This window comes from Pleurodeles waltl, chromosome 5 (genome assembly GCF_031143425.1).
Source record: "Pleurodeles waltl isolate 20211129_DDA chromosome 5, aPleWal1.hap1.20221129, whole genome shotgun sequence".
In the NCBI taxonomy this organism is placed as follows: Eukaryota; Metazoa; Chordata; class Amphibia; order Caudata; family Salamandridae; genus Pleurodeles; species Pleurodeles waltl.
Window position 1 is genome coordinate 1,515,168,872 of NC_090444.1, and position 23,462 is coordinate 1,515,192,333.

Genomic DNA, 23,462 nt, shown 5'->3' on the forward strand with positions numbered 1-23,462 from the left:
TCATAAAGTCCATTTACATATATCAAGAAGAGAAAAGCTGCTAAAATACAACCCTGTCTAACTCCCCGAGTGGAAGGAATAGGGGGGGTTCTCTGACCAGATGGGCCAAACTGAACTGATATCTTTAGGTCTGTATGTAGGTGCTTTATGAGCTCCAAAAGGCTCGCATCACACCCCAAGGTTCCCATAATTTGCCATAGCTTCTCTCTATTTACCAAATCAAAGGCGCTAGTTAAATCAATAAATTCCCTATGAATGGACTCTTTTTTGTCAGTTACATATTTACTAAGAATAAGGTGCAAGTTTAATACTTGTTCCACTGTGCCTAGTCCAGGTCTAAAACCAAATTGAATTAGGGATAAAATCTGTGCCTCTGTCACTCAATCCTCCAAATGTGATAAGATCATACTACCTAAAATCGTGGCCATAGAATCAATAAGAGAAATTGGTCTATAACAAGAAAGATCTTGTCTATTACCCTTTTTGAATATGGGAATAATAGTTGCCAGTTTCCACGAGGAGGGTATATTACTTTTTACAGCACTCCTTAACACGTTTGTGACTAGGGATCCCCAGAGATTGGGCATAGATTTAAAGATATCTACAGGAACTCCATCAGGGCCGGGAGCCTTCCCTAGCCTAGATCGATTAATGGTTCTAATGACCTCGTGACGATCAATCGAAATATCTAAGACATTAGTATTGGGATCTATGGAAGTCTGCTTAATAGTTCTATCCTCCTTGATCAGAGTGTCATTTTCTGGGTGAAATACTTCCGTAAAATGCTTCAACCAAACATTCTCTGCAATTAGACAATCATCAAATTTAATGTTACTATCTGAGAAATATGAGTGATTTACCACTTTCCAGAATTTTGAAGTGTCCTTCAATTCAGTGGCAGCCAAGAGCTCTTCCCATGCTTTAGTCCTTATTTCTGATTTCCTTTTTTCCAGAGTGGCCTTATACTGAGCCCTTGCTATTTTCATTAAATAGCAGGAGGGAGGAACTATTCTAAGGGCTTCTTTTAGTTTTTTGTGGGCAGTTGAGCACGTGGAGTTAAACCATCGGTGCACCACTGGACCCAAAGGAGGCCTATCTGCCACCAAAGCATCCGAGATAGCATTACTTAAGTGTTCGTATTCTTGGACTATATGATCATGGGCTAGCTGCTGAGACAGACAGATGTTAATAGAATCTAGCCTTGATCTTATGATTTCCTGATTGAATGTAGTTGGATTAATTTTTTCTCATTTCAGGCGTACGCCGGAATTTGTTTGGAAAGTGGTATCTCTTCTCAGTACCTTGTTCTTAGAGGCCTGTTTAATATTTAGATCTAGTTTAATACATAAGGGGTTGTGATTACTGGCACAGTGGGGAATAAGATTAAAATCAGAAATTAAGTGGAAATCTGAGGAGCCAATGAGGATAAAATCAATAGTGCTCCCTTTCAAATTTTCTGTAAATGTGGGGATTTTTAAAGTATCTATAGCCGCTTTCCCCCTAGCATGGACCAGGTCAAACTTACATAAAAAGGAATTCAAAACTTCACCTTGAATTAATAAAGTGGGTCAAAGACTCTCTGCCATCAATTGGGATGCCACATAAGTCTGGGGCTTCCTGACAGCATAGGGGAGTATTAAAATCACCAACCCATAAAACAACTAAATCTTCTTCCTGCAATTCAGTGGATGAATCAATAAAATCTATTACATCCTCAAGGTTTCCCTTGAGGAGAACACGCGGTACATTATTGTAGGAGTTTAATATCAAATTACCTTTACTCCCCCTGATAGATAAAAAAAACAATCATAAAATAGGGTGAGGACCAAATTAGGGTCACCTCCATTTGTGGTAATTGCAAAAAAACAAGGACTAAAAGGCCTCCTCTTGCCCTTCCTATTGTGGAAGTTAATGCTGGTTGATAAAAAGATAAATAGCCATCCAATAGGAACATGTCCTTTGACCAAGTCTCCTGTAAACAGATTATGTCAAATGTTGATATGAATCTCATCCAGTCTAGGTTATTTATTTTTGACGAAGCCCCGCAATATTCCAGCTAATCAATGTTATAGGTTTATGTCCTAAACATAGTACCGAATTTGTCAATATTGTTAGTAGGGGAAATGGCTGTTAAAATCTTCCTTTCTTCCGGTATAAATTTATTGTGATCATCATCAACCCTTAATCCCACCAGATTTTCTGTTCCAGGACTGACAGTAACTGTAAGTCAATCATTCTCATCAAGAGAGTTAAAACCCAGGAAGCGATTGCTAGTGGGAACGTTTACCTGAGGGTGTGGCCTATCTGATCCTAAACTGTGTTTACAGGGGTCAACAGTAGGACATAGTGGTAATAGGGAACGGTCATAAAAGTGGCATAGTGAGGAAATTTGAATCCCGTCCTCAGACCTGTTACAATGTTCAAAGTTAGCCAACAGGTGGTTAACTAAGCAGGGATTAGCAAAATTAATTACAACACAGTCTCCATCATACACTTTTCTCAATAAGCCAACCCGTTTCACTCTGCGTACCATGAGGATCTTATTATTTAGATGGTAGTTAGATTTAAATTTAGACCTCAGCCAGTGGGCAGACTGCCTCATTAAGGCTTGAGTATCTTCTTTTTTACTGCTATCCAGGGAAGGCACATTTGTTAGCACCAGAACATACGGGATGCATTCAGGTGGTAAATTCAAAGATTCTTCATGATTTGTAGATATAGAAGCAGGGGGTAGGTTTAGCCCAGAGGGGTAAACTTCCTTACGCTTTTCCAAGGGCAAATCGTGCGTGATTTTGGCAAGTCCAACACCATCTGAGGGATTAACCTAGGATGTACCAGGTCTATTAGGTGGAAGTTTGAGTAATGAGTTGTCTTTTTTTTGGACAAAATCTTGACTGTACTTTCCCCACTTTAGGTAGCCCTGGGTTAATGGTTTGGGAAAGAGTACTGATCACGTTATTACAGAAACAATCAAGTCTTTTAGTTATCAAAGTAATACGTTTCGCCTCCAGAGCTACACAAAAATATTTAAGCATGGAATCTATTGTACATGCGAAGTCATTAGGGGCATCCTTCTTCACAGTGCATTCATCAGTTAAGACCAAAGCAACTGATTCGTTTGCATTATTTTCCGGTAATGAATGGCTTCTCTTTTTTGGCCCCAAAGCTTTTTTTATATTCTTATCCCTTCTTCCTGCTCTCCTCTTCTTCTGTGGGGGGAATCTGCCTGAGAGCATTCCAAAGTTGAATTAGCGCTTAGGACAGTAGTTTTAGTTAAGTCATGCGAAAGCACGCCTCAGTGAGCAGACTGTGAAATGCTTGTATTTGAAGCCATCGGGGGTGACCCAACCTTTGGTTTAGTAATTATATGAACAGAAGGCTCCAGGGGTGGCAGCTGAGCAGATTTTTGAGCAGCCACAATCCTTTCTTCAACTTGCTCCAATTCCGATTAGATAACCCCAATTACAGAGGATAGATAGCTGGTAATGGATGGTTGGACTGAAGAACCCAGCCAACCTTCCCCCTTTTGCAAACTGTTCTTTCTTTTCCCCATTTCATATAATATTCGCACACCTCCAAATTAAACTTAATGGAAATTAACAATAGTACCTTCCTTCCTCTGCGTCTTCTCCTCAGGGCAGGTCTCTCATTGATGATTTGCCTCGGGGCCAAGAGGGATGGCCCAGCTCAGCCTCGAACGTTCATGGACGGGCAGAGACGGCCCGCCCTTGGCCTGGGCGCGGCCCGCGTGCGGCCCGTGCCGCGGGGAAACGCAGCACGCTTTCAAGCGCCTGCGATTCAGGTCTGGCCCCCCTGGTGTCCAGCAAATGCTCCTGGGACTTAGAGTCCCACCAGGAGCAGGAGACAACAGCAGCAGACTTACGGGGCAACGTGGCGCGCTTTCAAGCGCCCACGATTCAGGTCCGGCCCCTCTGGTGTCCAGCAAAGGCTCCTTGGACTTAGAGTCCCACCAGGAGCAGGAGGTAGCAGCAAGTGGTTAATAGACTCACACAGAATATTTGTCATTTGGGCTGAGCAAGGTTTCCAGGCCTCTTCTGAAAATTATTATTACCCTAGGCTGATCCTTTCCTTACTACGTTCTCTAAATATTTGGTATTACCAGCTAAAATGAGTACACTTGAGTCTCTCAAAATCTGATTAAATGGAGATCAGTGAAGAATATATCCAGATCTTTACTATCTGCTTTAATTTCAGAAGTATATAGATCAAGTCATGAACTTAGTGACAATAGGTTCAGTGGGTTACTCTGCATTACTGGAGATACAAAGCCTTATCCTTTGAATTTTGTTTGTGGACTATATTTTCTTCAACCCACATGGCACAGATAGACCATTCTATTCATCTGACTCTCAACATATGTGTTTACTTCAGAACATCCCAATTTCTACTTATAGGAAGCTGAGTAATTATGTTCATAATACATTTTAATTGATTGGTGCATACCCTCTCTTGTTTACCTCATTCAGTCCCCTATCTCTTATCCTTAATTCTCAGCCAACCATCTTTTGAACACAGAAAACTGTTTTGCATCCTTTTCTTAGGTCCATTTTACAAGTTCTCCTTAGTGGTTTCATTTCCTTCTTCTGATTATTCACATATTTGTTTTTTAATTCTTTATCCAATCTTTGACCCTAGATACTTTGCCCTAGGTATCATTTTGCACAATATTTTTTTTTTCTATCTCTGAATATACTGTTTGTATCATAAAAACATCTATATTGATTAATGTGTAGGGAAGAGACATTACTTTCGAAAAACTGAACTTAAATGTGGTTAATAACGCTTTAATTGGTTATACTGAATTTGTGAGTTAGATGTGAAATGCTGTTGCATTCACTGAAAATTATCTCATGATGCTTTAAACACATCTTTTACATTGGCTACAGAAACATATACACACATACATACATAGTGATTGCAACTATGTAGCAATTGGTCAGAGTTTCCTTAAGAAAAGCATGTTTTGATTTGCTAATTTCTCTGGGGGCATTTGACAAATCTGCACAAAACTTTCCAAAAAGTTAATCAACTCTGGCTTCTTCAGAAAACCTTTTGCACAAATCCATCAAGAAGGGACCAAGAATAAGGGGGTCCTATTGAAGTCTTTGCTTGCTAATAGAGACTAAGGCCCACATTTATACTTCTTTAGCGCCGCATTAGCGTAATTTTTGACGCGAAAGCGGCGCAAACTTACAACATACAATTGTATTTTGTAAGTTTGCGACGCTTTTGCGTTAAAAAAACGGCGCAAATGCAACAGTAAAAAAGTATAAATATGGACCTAAATGCCTGAATGTAATTACATCAAATTTGAAAAAAGTTTTAACTTCACTCAGAAAGTATGGTCCTTGTGATTTGGTGTGAATCTGTTCAGCCATTTTCAAGAAATTAGAGTTCAAATAAGTTGGGTATGAAGGGGTTATGGTTAGGTTTATCTGACCATTGGTGTCCTAATATGCTCCAATTGGCTAAGTTAAAGAGGAAAAGTGAATGCTGATTGGCTTGCCACAACATGCACATTATGTGTAAGCGATTACTAGACTCAGGGGCATGGTCCCTGCATTCTGAAAATGAAATAAATAAAACACAGTGGCAGGCTGCAGAGAAATTATGGACTACACATTGCAACCATTACAAAACTCGGAGACGTGATCCCCATCAAATTGCATTGGAGTGTACATCAGGTTTTGAGGGTCATAAAACAGTGTTCTCTTGTGATTTTCTCAATGAGCCTATGGAGGTGCTCCACATACTAAAATGAGATTACATTTACTATATTTTCATGCTGTCTTCCTCTGACATGTGAGAATAAAGTCTGATATTAAGAGTAAAATGTTTTTCCCAACTTCAGCAGCAGAGGACAGTTGATTTCCCAGTGTTCTACTACTGGTTCAACACAATTTACGAAAGAGCTATTGGAGCTCTAACATTCTGTATTTATAAAAATAGTGTGTCACACCTGAGCGTCATCTTGATGGAATTAAAGATCTAAAACTGAAATTAATTCCTACAAAGTATACTGCAATAAATGAAGGAAAACATTATGGGTTTCTATTTGTCATGGATATCATGGTTCATGGTCTAGGGTGCTAAAATGTGGACACATTTTAAATGAGTTACAAACTATCTTTAATCATGCATATAAAACATTCTGATATGCAGACTGCAATGCATTTTCAACACCAGCAGCATTTTGTCTGTTAACGTCCTAGTGACCAGTGAGTGCAGCGTCACCAGAGAGTTTTAATGACCGACTAGAGCGTTAACATTCTGTATTCATGACAAAAGTGTGACACATTTGAACGCCATCTTGATGAAATCAAAGCTATGAGACCATTCCTTTAGAAATTAACAAAATGGGGGGCTTCATTGTGTCATAGAAATGTTAGTTAGTTTTCTAGACGGCTAAATTGAGGACAGAATTTCTATGGTTTCCCAGGTATCATCTCCATCAGTTTCCAGAACACATTTCAAGAGGCAGAGTAAAATGTACTTTCAACCCCAGCAGCAGTCTCTCAGTTAAATCCATAGAACTTAACTGCATGGTCACCACAGAGTTCTAATGAAGAGCTGGAGTGCTAACCTTTTGCATTCAAGCCAAAGTGGAGGCACTTCTGATTGCCCTTGTGTTGGAATATGAGCTTTTGAATGTAATGCCTTTCCTCAGAGGCACGATGAAGTAAACGAACATGGAGATATCAATGCAGGTATGAAATCAATGCATTAAAATTGTGAGGGATGGTTGGGTTTGAGTTTTATTGATTGAGCCATAATATATTTTTTAAGGGGCTGATTTAAAGCGATATACGTCTACAAAAGTACTACATCCCCTTTTCCTCTCTGTTTACTCAGCCTACCTATTTTCCAGTCACTTAACAGCTCTCTTATTTTGACATTAAAACACTTTGATAGACAAATTCCGAAATAAACCAGTTAGTGAGCTAACTATAACAATAACCATCATGAACTGCTTTGACCTTACATATTACTTCACCCATACATATGTTTTTTATTTCTTTTTGGAACATTTCTTTACTGGATTTTGACAAACAAGGAGAATATGTGATGGAACAACTAGGTCCTAAACAACTACTTGCCTAAAACACTACTGCTAAACAACTAAAAAGTCTCTGCAACAAAGTACTGAACAACTATTGTCTAAACAACAATTTTGTCTGAATAACAATTGCCTGAACACTGAATTTTAAGGCAAGTTTTTCTTTTTTAATGGTTTATTAGTTGTTTTGAATTTCTATTATACATATATATATATATATATATATATATATATATATATATATATATATATATATATGCAAAAAACAAAGGGGAATTTTGGAAAGTTCCCAAATTTAGGTGGAGAGCAGCTCTAGTAAGGAGCACCCTGCAACACCAGCAACACTCTAGATTTGTTCACCTCAAATGTCTGCTTATCTAGCAACGTTTTTAAGCATAGGATCAGCACAGTGCTATCCACGCCGAACTAGATAGTGACAAGGTATTTTGCCATTTGTACAGCAAAAATCTTTAAGCATAGGATTGACACAGTGTCATCCTCGCCGAGCTGTAAAATGACAAAAGCCATTTACCACTCCAGGCACAGTATTACAGCTTTGGACTGGTCAAATACCATCCAAGCCAACCTGGAATGAGTAAAGCAACCCCTGACATGTTTTTCACTCTCATTAGAGCTCTTGAGAGGGGTTTAGCTTTGTCCAGACACAAGCGAGCACCCAGTATAAGTCAAAACAAGGCCCTTTCAGGGTTAGACTGATGCATAAATTATGCAAAAAACAAAGAAGAACTCTGGGAAGTTCCCAAATTTAGGTGGAGAGCAGCTCTAGTAAGGAGCACCCTGCAACACCAGCGACACTCTAGGGGCTATATTTATACTTTTTGACGCAAAGCTGCGCGACTCAGTTTTGCGTCTAAAAATGTATACTTTGACCCACGGCGGCACAAACCACAGGTGTGAGTAATTTTTTTTTACTGAAACCAATTTGCACGTCGTAAAGAAAAAAGACGTTAGCGCGGAGAAAATGACTGTGAGTTGGTTTACGACGTCGCAAAACGGATATGCGCCTTTTTTTGATGCAATAGCACCAAAAAGCGGCACAAACCCTGCAAACTGTGCTAGGGAGAGCCAAAATGGATCCCAGATGCTTGGACAGACCCCAGGAAGATGACAACAGACCAGGAACCAGCCAGGAGGACCCACACAAGACCCAGGAGAGGGAGAAGAAGAAAATAAAGTGTTGTTTCAGTGCAGAGGAGCAGGAAATTCTGGTGAAAGAGGTGACGGAACACCAGCACCAACTTTTTGTCACCTCCAAGTTGCCAATTAGTAGGAGAGAGGCAATATGGCAACAAATTGTTGACAAGATAAACAGTGTGGCAGAAGTACGGATAACAGTCATAGAGTGCAAGAAACACTGGCATGACTGCAAGCGCAGGACCAAGGAAAAGATGGCCAAGAACAGGAAGGCAGCACTGCAGACTGGAGGTGGGAGTCTAGCACCGCAGGATGCAGGAGGCCATGGACCACATGGAGGAGATGGTGGCAGCCGTCATCCCTGAGGAGATCGTCACAGGGATTCAAGGACAGGACAGCGCAGACTACCAGGAGACAACACAGATGCAGGGTAAGTCACATGGGAATTAAAATGCGCAAATGTTAACTGTAAGCGGGGGGCATACCTCCTAGACAATGCATGTAAGTCTTGATAATAAGGGAGTGGCATGGTTAAAGGGGCACGGACTGGGGCATGGGCTGTTCAGAGGAAACCTGGGGCACAGTACTACACTACATCAACAACCTTTGCATGGGGGTATGCTACCATGCCAATGATGTTGGATAGGTAAAGCCAGTCCAGGAGGGTAGGGTACAACGTAAAACTGGCCTGCTGTCACCCGACAGCTGGTATTCTCCCTACATAAACTAGGGCTCAATTAACAGTCTCAGGCCATAACCGCAAGTGGAATTTAACATTGACAACAGTTGCCACTACCACCTCTGCTGTGTGTGCAGGTAAAGTATCTAATGGCAGTAACGTCCCCATGGATCAAACACACCCAAATTAGAGGGTTCAGGTTGACAACATTATCAATCCCCTGTAATCATACAAATGTTCTAATCATGTCAAATGTGAATGTCCATAATTGCCACAAACATCAGCCATTGTCATAAACATTATGAGGTACACAGCGCTAATGTCATACCCATGCTGCATATGTCAGGGTCCACCCTGTGCCTGGTTCACAATAGCTCCAATGACACCATGCAACATCCCAAATGTCATACTGCTCAGACAACAGCATTGAGGGGGAGGACATGTCACCAGCTACTGAAATTCACCCTCACAGTCAGAAGAGGAAATGGAACACTGCTAGGACCATCAGTGTAATCCAATGTAGCACACATTCCCCAACATAAACATTACACACTACCAATGCTGACATCTGTAGTGTGCCATGCCAATGCTATACATAGCTATGCTAGGTCTCACCAACATATAGTTGGATGTGAAATATCTGAGACTGGCTCACTTTCAGATTGTTAAGTGTAGTGTAAGTGCTATCAGAACACCCACAGCCTGTGCAAGGCTACACCATGAGAATGGAAGTAGACAGAGGGTTGAGTAGGACAAGAAGGTGGCAATATACAATTTGTCCAGAACCAACACCTAGAGGATGTGATGCAGACAAGTCCCCAAACTGAACACACTACATGTGACATGCAGGTGGGGCATAGGGCTGGGAGAATGCTAATATTATAGACAGGAACCAAGATCACAATGTGCAACAAATAGGATGGCAGGCATGTCACATTACAAATCCTACAACACAGACACACTAATTGTACAATATCTAATTGCAGAGGACGATGGCTCTCCTGGGGATATGCCTGTCCTGGACTTCCCTGATGACATGGATGATGAGCTGACAAACATCAGCCAGCAGACCCTCCAAGATGTCCTTGGAACCCTCCAGACCCCACCTTCAGCTGCAAGGAGGAGCATGGATACAGCAGCCATCACAGAGGACACACCCACCACCCCTATTGTATGACCTGCCAGCTCCAACCCAGCTGAGGACTCTGTCGACACTGGAACCAGCTTTGAGAGAACTGTAGTTGGAGTACAGCGGGAGCTGGCCAAGGAGGTACGGGTGGGGATAGAAAATATGGCAGCCAGCCTAGAGGGGGTACGTTTGTGCATGATGTCAACTGCAGAACAAGCAGCAGCCATGTAAGGGCGAACATCAATCTTGCAAGAACTTGAAAAAAGTGTGACGGAGAGTTGATACAACACCTCCCACAACAAACTTTTCAACGCATGCACGAATGCAATATTGACCCCCTCAGGGACGACCTGTCTCCCTACCACAGTGATGTGGCTGCTATTCTTAAGAACCAGCCACTCCTCCTTGCTGCAGTACTGCCCTTAATAGCCCCACAGTTGGCAACTACCGGAATGTCTGACTCCACGTCTTCAAACACTGAGGTGTGTGTTGCCCCTTCACAACCACCACCGCCAAGGGCAGAGGAAACAACGCACACATCAGAAGATGAAGACGTGGAACAGATCACCTTCACCCTTAAGAGTACCCAGTAGCACTAGTCACCTGACCAGTTATAACCAAGGTCCTGTGCTTTGTAACATGCCAGTCTTGCAATAGCTGCTCTCAAGCACTGTTCTCCGGCCCACTGTTTATCTTGTCACTCTGCCCTGTGATTGTCTCTCTCTAACTCATTGGCAAATCATGTCCCTCTGCACTGTCTGACACTTCACCCTAGTATGTCAATGACATGTCCTTTTGCACTTGTGTGGGATCACAATGGAAAGTATCACACTAATGTACTCACAATCATGGACAATGTAAATATAGCACTACAGCACTTTATAATAAATAGCACTTACACAACCACTTTGTCTCTGTGTAATGTGACACATCAACAGTGAGGGACATCAGTGATGTTTGCCTTATGTCAATGATTATAGAATGTCGATACAACTGCCCTGAAAGAATGTGGGCTGATAACTATGCACTGTGGTCTGGATTGTACCATCATCTGCCCTTCCTGAGAGTTAATTCTGAGGTAAATAGAAACTATACATTATAATGCTGTGTTGGACAGAATAAGTCTTCCTCAAGGGATGTCTGAGCCAAAAATTATTGTCTTCAAATTTTTCTTCAAGACAATCTTTACGTATGTGGCATTTGACCCAAAATGTTCCTCACACACACCATACAGCAGGAATGCATGTGTATGAGTGTATGTACAAATAAGTAACCTGGCTGAACAATGTAACAAATGATAGGTGTGAGTTATGTATACCATACTACATGAGATCATACCACCACTCACCTTATAAGGCTTCACTTGAACATCAGGCTGCAGGCAGACGTAACACTGTGTCCTCAATACCAAATCTGGTCCCAAAGTATGCGAGATTGAAAACATAAATCAAAAATTAACAACACTTTGGGATCCATAGTAACCTTGAGTAGTGGGTGCAAAGGATGGCAGAATCTTAGCAAACTAGCTCTGGAGTAGCTGCCAATGTAACAGCTCAATTGGGAATTGGTTGCAGGATGGGACACAAATGCAAATACTAAATAGACACTGTTCAGCCATGCCAAGGCCCTGATCCTCAAGCATTTGAAACATACTGTAAAATAGTACATAAATATTTATTTAACAGTAAAAAAGGAAGATAAAACCTGGGGAAACACCTTAACTAACCTAACCAATCCTAACTACACATTAATTACCCACAACAGGCCCTAACTAACCTAAGCTAAACATACTTATCACATTTAACTAAACACTCTAAACATCAACTCCCCATCCCCCTTATAAAACAGGACACATGGAGGACAACATATACTAACCTAAACACATACTATCTTATACTAAACAAATATATATATTTTTGTATTGTTACATTTTTGTATTTTTTAAATTATTATTATTATTTTTAAAAGCACCAAAACCCCAACATCATCCCCCACCCACACACATAATAAAAAAAAATCAAATTATCATACCCACACCCCCCAACCCACTACTACTAACAAAACTAACAGCCTATTCTAACCTAACACTAATCCGCCTAAACCCACTAATTTAAAAGAACCAGGAAAAGGGAGGGAGGCGAGGGATTGATGGCTGAGGGTATAATTGTTACAAGTTCGCCCTCCGCAGAGTCTTCTTGATGTCATGCACCCTCTTATTAATTTGTAACACCTCCTGAAGCAGCCTGTTCATTCTCTGCAACATACCTTGCATGTCACTTTGCATCACTCGGAAAATTGCAGGGTCAATGCTTGCAGCAGGGGTGGTCTGGGTGCCAGTTGTAGATGTTTGTCCAGTTGGTGGTGCCATGCTTGTAGGGGGAGGTGCAGGTGGTGCTATCATTGGTCAGGGAGCAGTGGAGGTCGATTGTCCTGCAGTGGTACCTGATATGCTTGGTGCCACCTGGGTGGAAGTGGTGGTGCTGGTGGCGGTGGCTGTTGTGGACACTGAAGGGCCCCATTGGGCAAATGCCCTCCACTCTCCTGAGGCACTTTTATGGCGATAACGCCGTGCCATGTGGCGGAACCCAGACTCCACATCTAGAATGTGGCAGTAACGCATCGCCCGGCGCTGAAACTCATGAATCTGGATGACATTCATATTGGCTGCTCTTAAAAAAGATAAAGCCAAACATTAGACACATCATTGTGTGATATAGCTACTGATGAAAATCAGACAATACATCTAATGTAGCTGAAACAGGCCATATCACCATACAGATCACAGATTCTCTATGAGGAAGTACATGCCAACGCAGCCTACACATGTCCTATCTAACAGCACAGCAATGCTCTAAAAGATCTGTAGCAACTTAAATGACCTATGCATCATTGTTCAGCCATTTGTCACATAAAAAATGCTGGAGTCCTCCATATGTGACAGGCCAACTAATGACTATCTTCTGGATGACAATCAAGGGCCACAAGATCTGTGATTTGTAAATGTAATTGCCAGGATGGAATGCAGTTGCTAATCATGAGTGGGTACCCTAGGTTTGGACAAGTGATTTACATGTCTGTGTACTAAACTTGGATCATCACACTTAGGTACACATTGCATAACCCTAAGCCTATGCCTCAGGGGGGATGGAGAAGCAACAAATACTTTCACACATCTAGCACACCCAGGAAGCTTTGGACAGCTGTACCTGGGTTTGGGCAGTCCTCCACAGGTAAGGAGGATGTCCAACTAGGATACACCCAAACCTTGGACAATCCCATCCACATTTATGTTTGTAAATGCAGACAAGTGTCAACATCATTTAATACCACTAATACCTGTCTTACAACAAGCAGACAGATGAAAGCACACATCTGGCCATGAGCAGCATGCACACCTATGGCATTGTACTCAAGTGTCACATGCACGTGGGTTCACCTGTAAAGCATAGAAGGGAGAAATGTGCTCAATGTCTGTGCACTGTTCAACACTTCCAAATAAAATTACTGTGTGTAACATTAAATCTAAAAGTCCAGCCTCTCAGGCATAATGATACTGCAACAGACATACCACTGCAAACATGTAGAGACCTGGTCACTCCAGTGAATGATACACACATATCTGCACACATGCAGTGGCCCTAACTAGCATGTGATGACAAACATGCTCCATCAATTGATTGCAGACTCATTTATGGAATGTACTCCTCTCATCATTTGTAGTAATGAGAGACATGCAAAGCCACTTTCCTGGAGCACTGCAATACCAGTCACTCAGGCATTGTGGCTTGTGCATCAAGGGACAATCATTTACCGTGTGACGCGCCTGTGGGTTGATTTAAGGTCATGATTTATTATGCTTTCTATGGTCCCTTGCATGTAGGGACTGTGTTGTGTGTAGGTTACATATGCTACATTAACAGTGTACCCTGAGCCACATATGCCCCATGACACCATAATGGCAGGGATCCTGTGCATTAATTGGTGACAGTTTGAGGCTAGCCATGGAATGACCAGTTTTAATATTTGGATACAACAAGGAGATATATGTTGACAGTGTATATTTTAGACATCCATGACAAATTGCATGGGCACAGGTGTAGTCATTGTAACTGAAATGTGTCACGCTTTATCCTGTGTACCCATTATGGGTTTTGGAAATCACAGTGAGCCACATTCATCATCTTACAATTGCCAAGTTGGTTGATCAGCGGTGTGAGAAAGTAGCCTCTTTCTAGACTTGCTACCCCACTTTTGGCCTGTTTGTGAGTATGTGTCAGGGTATTTTCACTGTCTCACTGGGATCCTGTTAGCCAGGGCCCAGTGTTCATAGTGAAAACCCTTTGTTGTAAGTGTGGCTGTTATGTGTCACTGGGATCCTGCGAGCCAAGACCCCAGTGCTCATAAGTTTGTGGCCTATATGTATGTGTTCCCTGTGTGATGCCTAACTGTCTCACTGAAGCTCTGCTAACCAGAACCTCAGTGGTTATGCTCTCTCTGCTTTCCAAATTGTCACTAACAGGCTAGTGACCAATTTCACCAATTCACTTTGGCATACTGGAACACCCTTATAATTCCCTAGTATATGGTACTGAGGTACCCAGGGTATTGGGGTTCCAGGAGATCCCCATGGGCTGCAGCATTTCTTTTGACACCCATAGGGAGATCGGACAAATCTTACACAGGCCTGCCAGTGCAGCCTGAGTGAAACAACGTCCACATTATTTCACAGCCATTTACCACTGCACTTAAGTAACTTATAAGTCACCTATATGTCTAACCTTCACCTGGTGAAGGTTGGGTGCAAAGTTACTTAGTGTGTGGGCACCCTGGCACTAGCCAAGGTGCTCCCACATCGTTCAGGGCAAATTCCCCGGACTTTGTGAGTGCGGGGACACCATTACACTTGTGCACTGTACATAGGTCAATACCTATGTACAGCGTCACAATGGTAACTCCGAACATGGCCATGTAACATGTCTAAGATCATGGAATTGTCTCCCCAATGCCATTTTGGCCATTGTCTCCCCATTCTGGCATTGGGGAGACAATTCCATGATCCCCCTGGTCTCTAGCACAGAACCCGGGTACCGCCAAACTGCCTTTTCAGGGTATGCACTGCATCTGCTGCTGCTGCCAACCCCTCAGACAGGTTTCTGCCCCCCTGGGGTCCAGGTAGCCCTGACCCAGGAAGGCGGAACAAAGGATTTCCTCTGAGAGAGGGTGTGAAACCCTCTCCCTTTGGAAATAGGTGTGAAGGCTGGGGAGGAGTAGCCTCCCCCAGCCTCTGGAAATGCTTTGATGGGCACAGATGGTGCCAATCTCTGCATAAGCCAGTCTACACCGGTTCAGGGATCCCCCAGCCCTGCTCTGGTGCAAAACTGGACAAAGGAAAGGGGAGTGACTACTCCCCTGAACTGCACCTCCCAGGGGAGGTGCCCAGTGCTCCTCCAGTGTGCCCCAGACCTCTGCCATCTTGGAAACAGAGGTGTTGCTGGCACACTGGACTGCTCTGAATGGTCAGTGCCAACAGGTGATGTCAGAGACTCCTTCTGATAGGCTCTTACCTCTCTCAGTAGCCAATCCTCCATCCTAGGTAGCCAAACCTCCTTTTCTGGCTATTTAGGGTGTCTGCTTTGGGGAATTCTTCAGATACCGAATGCAAGAGCTCACCAGAGTTCCTCTGCATCTCCCTCTTCACCTTCTGCCAAAGGATCGACCGCTGACTGCTCAGGACGCCTGCAAAACCGCAACAAAGTAGCAAAGACAGCTACTGCAACCTTGTATCGCTTCATCCTGCTGGCTTTCTCGCCTGTTTCCTGGTGGTGCATGCTCTGGGGGTAGCCTGCCTCCTTCTTGCACCATGAGCTCTGAAGAAATCTCCCGTGAGTCAACGGAATCTTCCCCCTGCAACCGCAGGCAACAAAAGACTGCATCACCAGTCCTCTGGGTCCCCTCTCAGCACGATGAGCGTGGTCCCTGGAACTCAGCAGCTCTGTCCAAGTGACTCCCACAGTCCAGTGACTCTTCAGTCCAAGTTTGGTGGAGGTAAGTCCTTGCCTCCCCACGCTAGACTGCATTGCTGGGTACCGCGTGATTTGCAACTGCTCTCGCTCCTGTGCACTCTTCTAGGATTTCCTTTGTGCACAGCCAAGCCTGGTTCCCCGACACTCTAACCTGCAGTCCACAACCTTCTGAGTTGTCATCCGGTGTTGTGGGACTCCCTTTTCTGACTTCGGGTGGACTCCGGTTCAGTCCTCTTCTAAGTGCCTGTTCCGGTACTTCTGTGGGTGCTGCCTGCTTCTTTGAGGGCTCCCTGACTTACTGGGCGCCCCCTCTGTCTCCTCATCTAAGTGGCGATATCCTGGTCCCTCCTGGGCCACAGCAGCATCCAAAAAGCCTAACCGCGACCCTTGCAGCTAGCAAGGCTTGTTTGCAGTCTTTCTGCGTGGGAACACCTCTGCAAGCTTCTTCACGACGTGGGACATCCATCCTCCAAAGGGGAAGTTCCAAGTCCTCTTCGTTCTTGCAAAACACCAAGCTTCTTCCATCCGGTGGCAGCTTCCTTGCACCCTCAGCTGGCATTTCCTGGGCATCTGCCCACTCTCAACACTGTCGCGACTCTTGGACTTGGTCCCCTTTTCTTACAGGTACTCAGGTCTGGAAATCCACTGTTGTTGCATTGCTGGTGTTGGTTTACCTTGCAGAATCCCCCTATCACGACTTCTGTGCTCTCTGGGGGTTGTAGGTGCACTTTACACCTACCTCACAGGGTCTTGGGGTGGGCTATTTTTCTAACCCTCACTGTTTTCTTACAGTCCCAGCGACCCTCTACAAGCTCACATAGGTTTGGGGTCCATTCGTGGTTCGCATTCCACTTTTGGAGTATATGGTTTGTGTTGGCCCTAAACCTATGTGCTCCTATTGCAATCTATTTTAACTTTACACTGCTTGCATTACTTCCTTTTGCTATTACTGCATATTTTTGGTATTGTGTACATATATCTTGTGTATATTTGGCATCCTCATACTGAGGGTACTCACTGAGATACTTTTGGCATATTGTCATAAAAATAAAGTACCTTTATTTTTAATATATCTGTGTATTGTGTTTTCTTATGATATTGTGCATATGTCACCAGTGGTATAGTAGGAGCTTTGCATGTCTCTTAGTTCAGCCTAAGCTGCTCTGCTATAGCTACCTTCTATCAGCCTAAGCTGCTAGAAACACCTCTTCTACACTAATAAGGGATAACTGGACCTGGTACAGAGTGTAAGTACCCCTTGGTACCCACTACAAGCCATGCCAGCCTCCTACGTTGGTTGTGCAGCGGTGGGATAAGTACTTGTAACTACTTACCACTTTGTCATATTGTACTTTTCATAAGAGAAAAATATACAAAACAAGTTCAGTGTATGTACACCTAACCAAAAAGTTTTGCTTTTTTTCTCTTACACTTTCTTCTAAGTGCTGAAAAGTACTCCTAAACTTTCAAAAAGTTTCAAAAAGTTTGAAAACGTTTTTTTCCTGTTCTTTAGAAAGTCCTGACACTTTTTCTCTCTTCTCACTGTCCCTAAACCTTTTTCTATCATGTCTGATGTAGGAACTTCTCTTAAAATTGTCAATACTATATATGACAATCTTAACTTTAAGAGCCTAAGGAGTCTCTGCATTGATAGAGGTTTACTGGTAGGAAAGATTTCTTCTAGAGAATTTCTATTTAACATGTTCACGAGAATGGTAAGTCCCTAGCTGGCACTTCATCTGAGAGGTTAGTAGCACTCTGACTCAGGGGAGCCCCTTGAGGAAGGTGTACAGGGTTCTCTTCCAAATCTGCCCCTTAGCAGACCACCTAGCAATGTTGGTAGTAATAGAAGCTCTCATCATAGTAGGGATGCTTTTGTTCTTGGAGGCCAAGTTGTTAGAGTGTAAGCTGTTAGGGACCGGTCTCCCTCTGTTGGTTCCAATACATCCTCAGTGTCTAAACATTCCCAACCCACCCACCCTGAAGACAACATGTTTGAAAGGGAACTCAAAAAGTTGAGAGTGGAAGAGACCAGACTGAAGCTTAAACAGCAACAGCTGGCTCTAGACAGGGAATCCCTAGATCTGGAGAAGGAGAGACAGAGATTGGGGTTAGGACCCCATGGTGGCTGCAGCAGAATTCCTGATAGTAATCCTGTGAGAGAGCATGATTCCAGGAATCTGCAAAAGATAGTTCCCCCTTACAAGGAGGGGGATGACATTAACAAGTGGTTTGCTGCACTTGAGAGGGCCTGTATGGTACAGGGGGTCCCTCAAAGGCAGTGGGGTGCTATTCTATGGCTATCTTTCAATGGAAAGGGTAGGGATAGGCTCCTTACTGTTAGAGAAAGTGATGCCAATAATTTTGCAGTTTTGAAGGATGCACTCTTGGATGGATTTGGCTTAACCACTGAACAATACAGGATTAAGTTCAGAGAAACCAGAAAAGAGTCCTCACAAGACTGGATAGACTTTGTTGACTGTTCAGTGAAGGCCTTGGAGGGGTGGTTACATGGCATTAAAGTCTTTGACTATGAAAGCCGGTATAATCTTATTCTGAGAGAGCATATTCTGAATAACTGTGTGTCTGACTTGTTACACCAATATCTAGCGGACTCAGATCTGACCTCTCCCCAAGAATTGGGAACGAAGGCAGACAAATGGGTCAGAACAAGAGTGAACAGAAAGGTTCATACAGGGGGTGACAAGGATGGCAAGAAGAAAGATGGTGAGAAATCTCAGGATAAGCATGGGGATAAGGGTAAAACCAAAGATCCTTCTTCAAATCCTAAACACTCTTGAGGGGGTGGGGATAAATCAAATTCTTCCTCTTCTTCACAACATGCACACATTAAGAATCCTTGGTGCTTTGTGTGGAAAAATATAGGCCATTGGCCAGGGGATAAGTCCTGTCCAGGTAAACCTCCTTAGCCTACCACCACTAATACATCAAACTCTAGTGCCCCTAGCAGTAGTGGTAATAGTAGTGGGACTGCTGGCAACAGTCAAGCTTAGGGTGTAGTTGGGTTCACTTATGGGTCCATCATACAAACTGGGGTAGTCAATCCCAAGACAGTTTCTGTCACACCTAGTGGCATTGGCCTTGCCACACTGATTGCTTGTCCCCTTACAATGGATAAGTACAGGCAGACAGTTTCAATAAATGGTGTTGAGGCCCAGGCCTACAGGGACAGAGGTGCCAGTATCACTTTAGTGACTGAAAACCTAGTGGCTCCTGAACAACACATCATTAGACAACAGTACGAGATTATTGATGTCCATAACTCCACTAAGTTTCTTCCCTTAGCTATAGTTCAGTTTAGTTGGGGTGGAGTTACTGGCACTAAGCAGGTGGTAGTGTCACCTAGCTTACCTGTAGACTGTCTCTTAGGTAATGACCTAGAGACCTCAGGTTGGGCTGAGGTAGAGTTTTATACCCATGCAGCCATGCTGGGTATCCCTGAGGAATTGTTCCCTCTCATTTCTACTGAAATGAAAAAGCAAAGGAGAGAAAAAGGCCTGAAAACTCAGGATCTTTCTCCAACAACATGTAAAAAGGCTATCACAGTATCCCCTACCCACCCTGCCATTCAGGATTCCATTCCTGTGGTGGGAGAAACCTCTCCTGGGGTGGCACCTATACCAAGGGAATCATCAGCTGGCATAGCTGTACTCCCTGAGGTGGAAGTACCTCTCTGTGGGATAACTAATATTGGTGAGAAAAAGGGCACCATTTTAGTTAACATGGAGCATCCCTCCAACCCTCCCAGAGCAACTTTAGTGCAGAAACCCTGCACTGCCTCACAACACTTAGGACAGCAGCCCTGCCCTAGTGTGGAGCTCATAGGACAGCATCCCTGCCCTGCTCCAACTAAAGAGAAACAGCATCCCTGTTCTCTCTTACTGCCATATGCACACAGTTTTTGCCCAGCTATGGCTTTACTGAGACAGCATCCCTGTCTGGCATTCTCATCACTAGAAATAGGTCCAGTGGACAATTTCCACTGTTCTAAACTAAAACTTACTGATAGGAACTCTGAGAATATATCTTCACATTGTTAGTTAGCTACAAAACTTCAAACAGGGTGGTTTACATCCCCACAGGGAAGTAACCATATAGTGGATGATAAAGGGAGTAACCAGTCTATTGCAGAGCTACTCTCCACTTATCACCACTTAGACAATAAGGACTCAACTGGCCAAGGTTAGCCTTATTGTCCTTCGTTTGGGGAGGGGGGGGGGTTGTGTGAGAAAGAAGCCTCTTTCTAGCCTTGTTACCCCCACTTTTGGCCTGTTTGTGAGTATATGTCAGGGTGTTTTCACTGTCTCACTGGGATCCTGCTAGCCAGGGCCCAGTGTTCATAGTGAAAACCCTATGTTGTAAGTGTGGTTATTATGTGTCACTGGGATCCTGCTAGCCAGGTCCCCAGTGCTCATAAGTTTGTGGCCTATATGTATGTGTTCCCTGTGTGATGCGTAACTCTCTCACTGAGGCTCTGCTAACCAGAACCTCAGTGGTTATGCTCTCTCTGCTTTCCAAATTGTCACTAACAGGCTAGTGGCCAATTTCACCAATTGACATTGGCATACTGGAACACCCTTATAATTCCCTAGTATATTGGTGTGAGGTACCCAGGGTATTGGGGTTCCAGGAGTTCCCTATAGGCTGCAGCATTTCTTTTGCCACCCATAGGGATATCTGACAAATCTTACACAGGCCTGCCAGTGCAGCCTGAGTGAAATAACGTCCACGTTATTTCACAGCCATTTACCACTGCACTTAAGTAACTTATAAGTCACCTATATGTCTAACCTTCACATGGTGAAGGTTGGGTGCAAAGTTACTTAGTGTGTGGGCACCCTGGCATTAGCCAAGGTGCCCCCACATTGTTCAGGGCAAATTCCCCGGACTTTGTGAGTGCGGGGACACAATTACACGCGTGCACTATACATAGGTCACTACCTATGTATAGCGTCACAATGGTAACCCTGAACATGGCCATGTAACATGTCTAAGATCATGGAATTGTCACCCTAATGCCATTCTGGCATTGGGGAGACAATTTCATGATCCCCGGGTCTCTAGCACAGAACCTGGGTACTGCCAAAGTGCCTTTACAGGGTTTGCACTGCAGCTGCTGCCAACCCCTCAGACAGGTTTCTGCCCCCCTGGGGTCCAGGAGCCCTGGCCCAGGAAGGCAGAACAAAGGATTTCCTCTGAGAGAGGGTGTGACACCCTCTCCCTTTGGAAATAGGTGTGAAGGCTGGGGAGGAGTAGCCTCCCCCAGCCTCTGGAAATGCTTTGATGGGCACAGTTGCTGCCCATCTCTGCATAAGCCAGTCTACACCGGTTCAGGGATCCCCCAGCCCTGCTCTGGCACGGAACTGGACAAAGGAAAGGGGAGTGACTACTCTCTGACCTGCACCTCCCAGGGGAGGTGCCCAGAGCTCCTACAGTGTGCCCCAGACCTCTGCCATCTTGGAAACAGAGGTGTTGCTGGCACACTGGACTGCTCTGAATGGCCAGTGCCAACAGGTGACGTCAGAGACTCCTTCTGATAGGCTCTTACCTCTCTCAGTAGCCAATCCTCCTTCCTAGGTAGCCAAACCTCCTTTTCTGGCTATTTAGGGTCTCTGCTTTGGGGAATTCTTCAGATACCTAATGCAAGAGCTCACCAGAGTTCCTCTGCATCTCCCTCTTCACCTTCTGCCAAAGGATCGACTGCTGACTGCTCAGGATGCCTGCAAAACCGCAACAAAGTGGCAAAGACAACTACTGCAACCTTGTATCGCTTCATCCTGCCGGCTTTCTCGCCTGTTTCCTGGTGGTGCATGCTCTGGGGGTAGCCTGCCTCCTTCTTGCACCAGGACCTCTGAAGAAATCTCCTGCGGGTCGACGGAATCTTCCCCCTGCAACCGCAGGCAACAAAAGACTGCATCACCGGTCCTCTGGGTCTCCTCTCAGCATGACGAGCGTGGTCCTTGGAACCCAGCAACTCTGTCCAAGTGACTCCCACAGTCCAGTGACTCTTCAGTCCAAGTTTGGTGGAGGTAAGTCCTTGCCTCCCCATGCTAGACTGCATTGCTGGGTACTGCATGATTTGCAGCTGCTCCGGCTCCTGTGCACTCTTCCAGGATTTCCTTCGTGCACAGCCAAGCCTGGGTCCCCGACACTCTAACCTGTAGTGCACAACCTTCTGAGTTGTCCTCCGGCATCGTGGGACTCCCTTTTCTGACTTCGGGTGGACTCCGGTTCAGTCCTCTTCTAAGTGCCTGTTACAGTACTTCTGCGGGTGCTGACTGCTTCTGTGAGGGCTCCCGGACTTGCTGGGCGCCCCCTCTGTCTCCTCATCCAAGTGGGGACATCCTGGTCCCTCCTGGGCCACAGCAGCATCCAAAAACCCTAACTGCAACCCTTTCAGCTAGCAAGGCTTGTTTGCGGTCTTTCTGCATGGGAACACCTCTGCAAGCTTCTTCACGACGTGGGACATCCATCCTCCAAAGGGGAAGTTCCTAGTCCTCTTCGTTCTTGCAAAACACCAAGCTTCTTCCATCCAGTGGCAGCTTCCTTGCACCCTCAGCTGGCATTTCCTGGGCATCTGACCACTCTCGACACTGTCATGACTCTTGGACTTGGTCCCCTTCTCTTACTTGTACTCAGGTCTAGAAATCCACTGTTGTTGCATTGCTGGTGTTAGTTTTCCTTGCAGAATCCCCCTATCACGACTTCTGTGCTCTCTGGGGGTTGTAGGTGTACTTTACACCTGCCTTACAGGGTCTTGGGGTGGGCTATTTTTCTAACCCTCACTGTTTTCTTACAGTCCCAGCGACCCTCTACAAGCTCACATAGGTTTGGGGTCCATTTGTGGTTCGCATTCCACTATTGGAGTATATGGTTTGTGTTGCCCCTATACCTATGTGCTCCTATTGCAATCTACAGTATTGTAAGTTTACACTGCTTGCATTACTTCCTTTAGCTATTACTGCATATTTTTCGTATTGTGTACATATATCTTGTGTATATTTGGCATCCTCATACTGAGGGTACTCACTGAGATACTTTTGGCATATTGTCATAAAAATAAAGTACCTTTATTTTTAGTATATCTGTGTATTGTGTTTTCTTATGATATTGTGCATATGACACCAGTGGTATAGTAGGAGCTTTGCATGTCTCCTAGTTAAGCCTAAGCTGCTCTGCTATAGCTACCTTCTATCAGCCTAAGCTGCTAGAAACACCTCTTCTACACTAATAAGGGATAACTGGACGTGGTACAGAGTGTAAGTTCCCCTTGGTACCCACTACAAGCCAGGCCAGCCTCCTACAAGCGGCCATACAGCAAACTGACAGTGTCATATTCTTAACACATGGTTTAGTAAATGTACCACTGTGTCAATC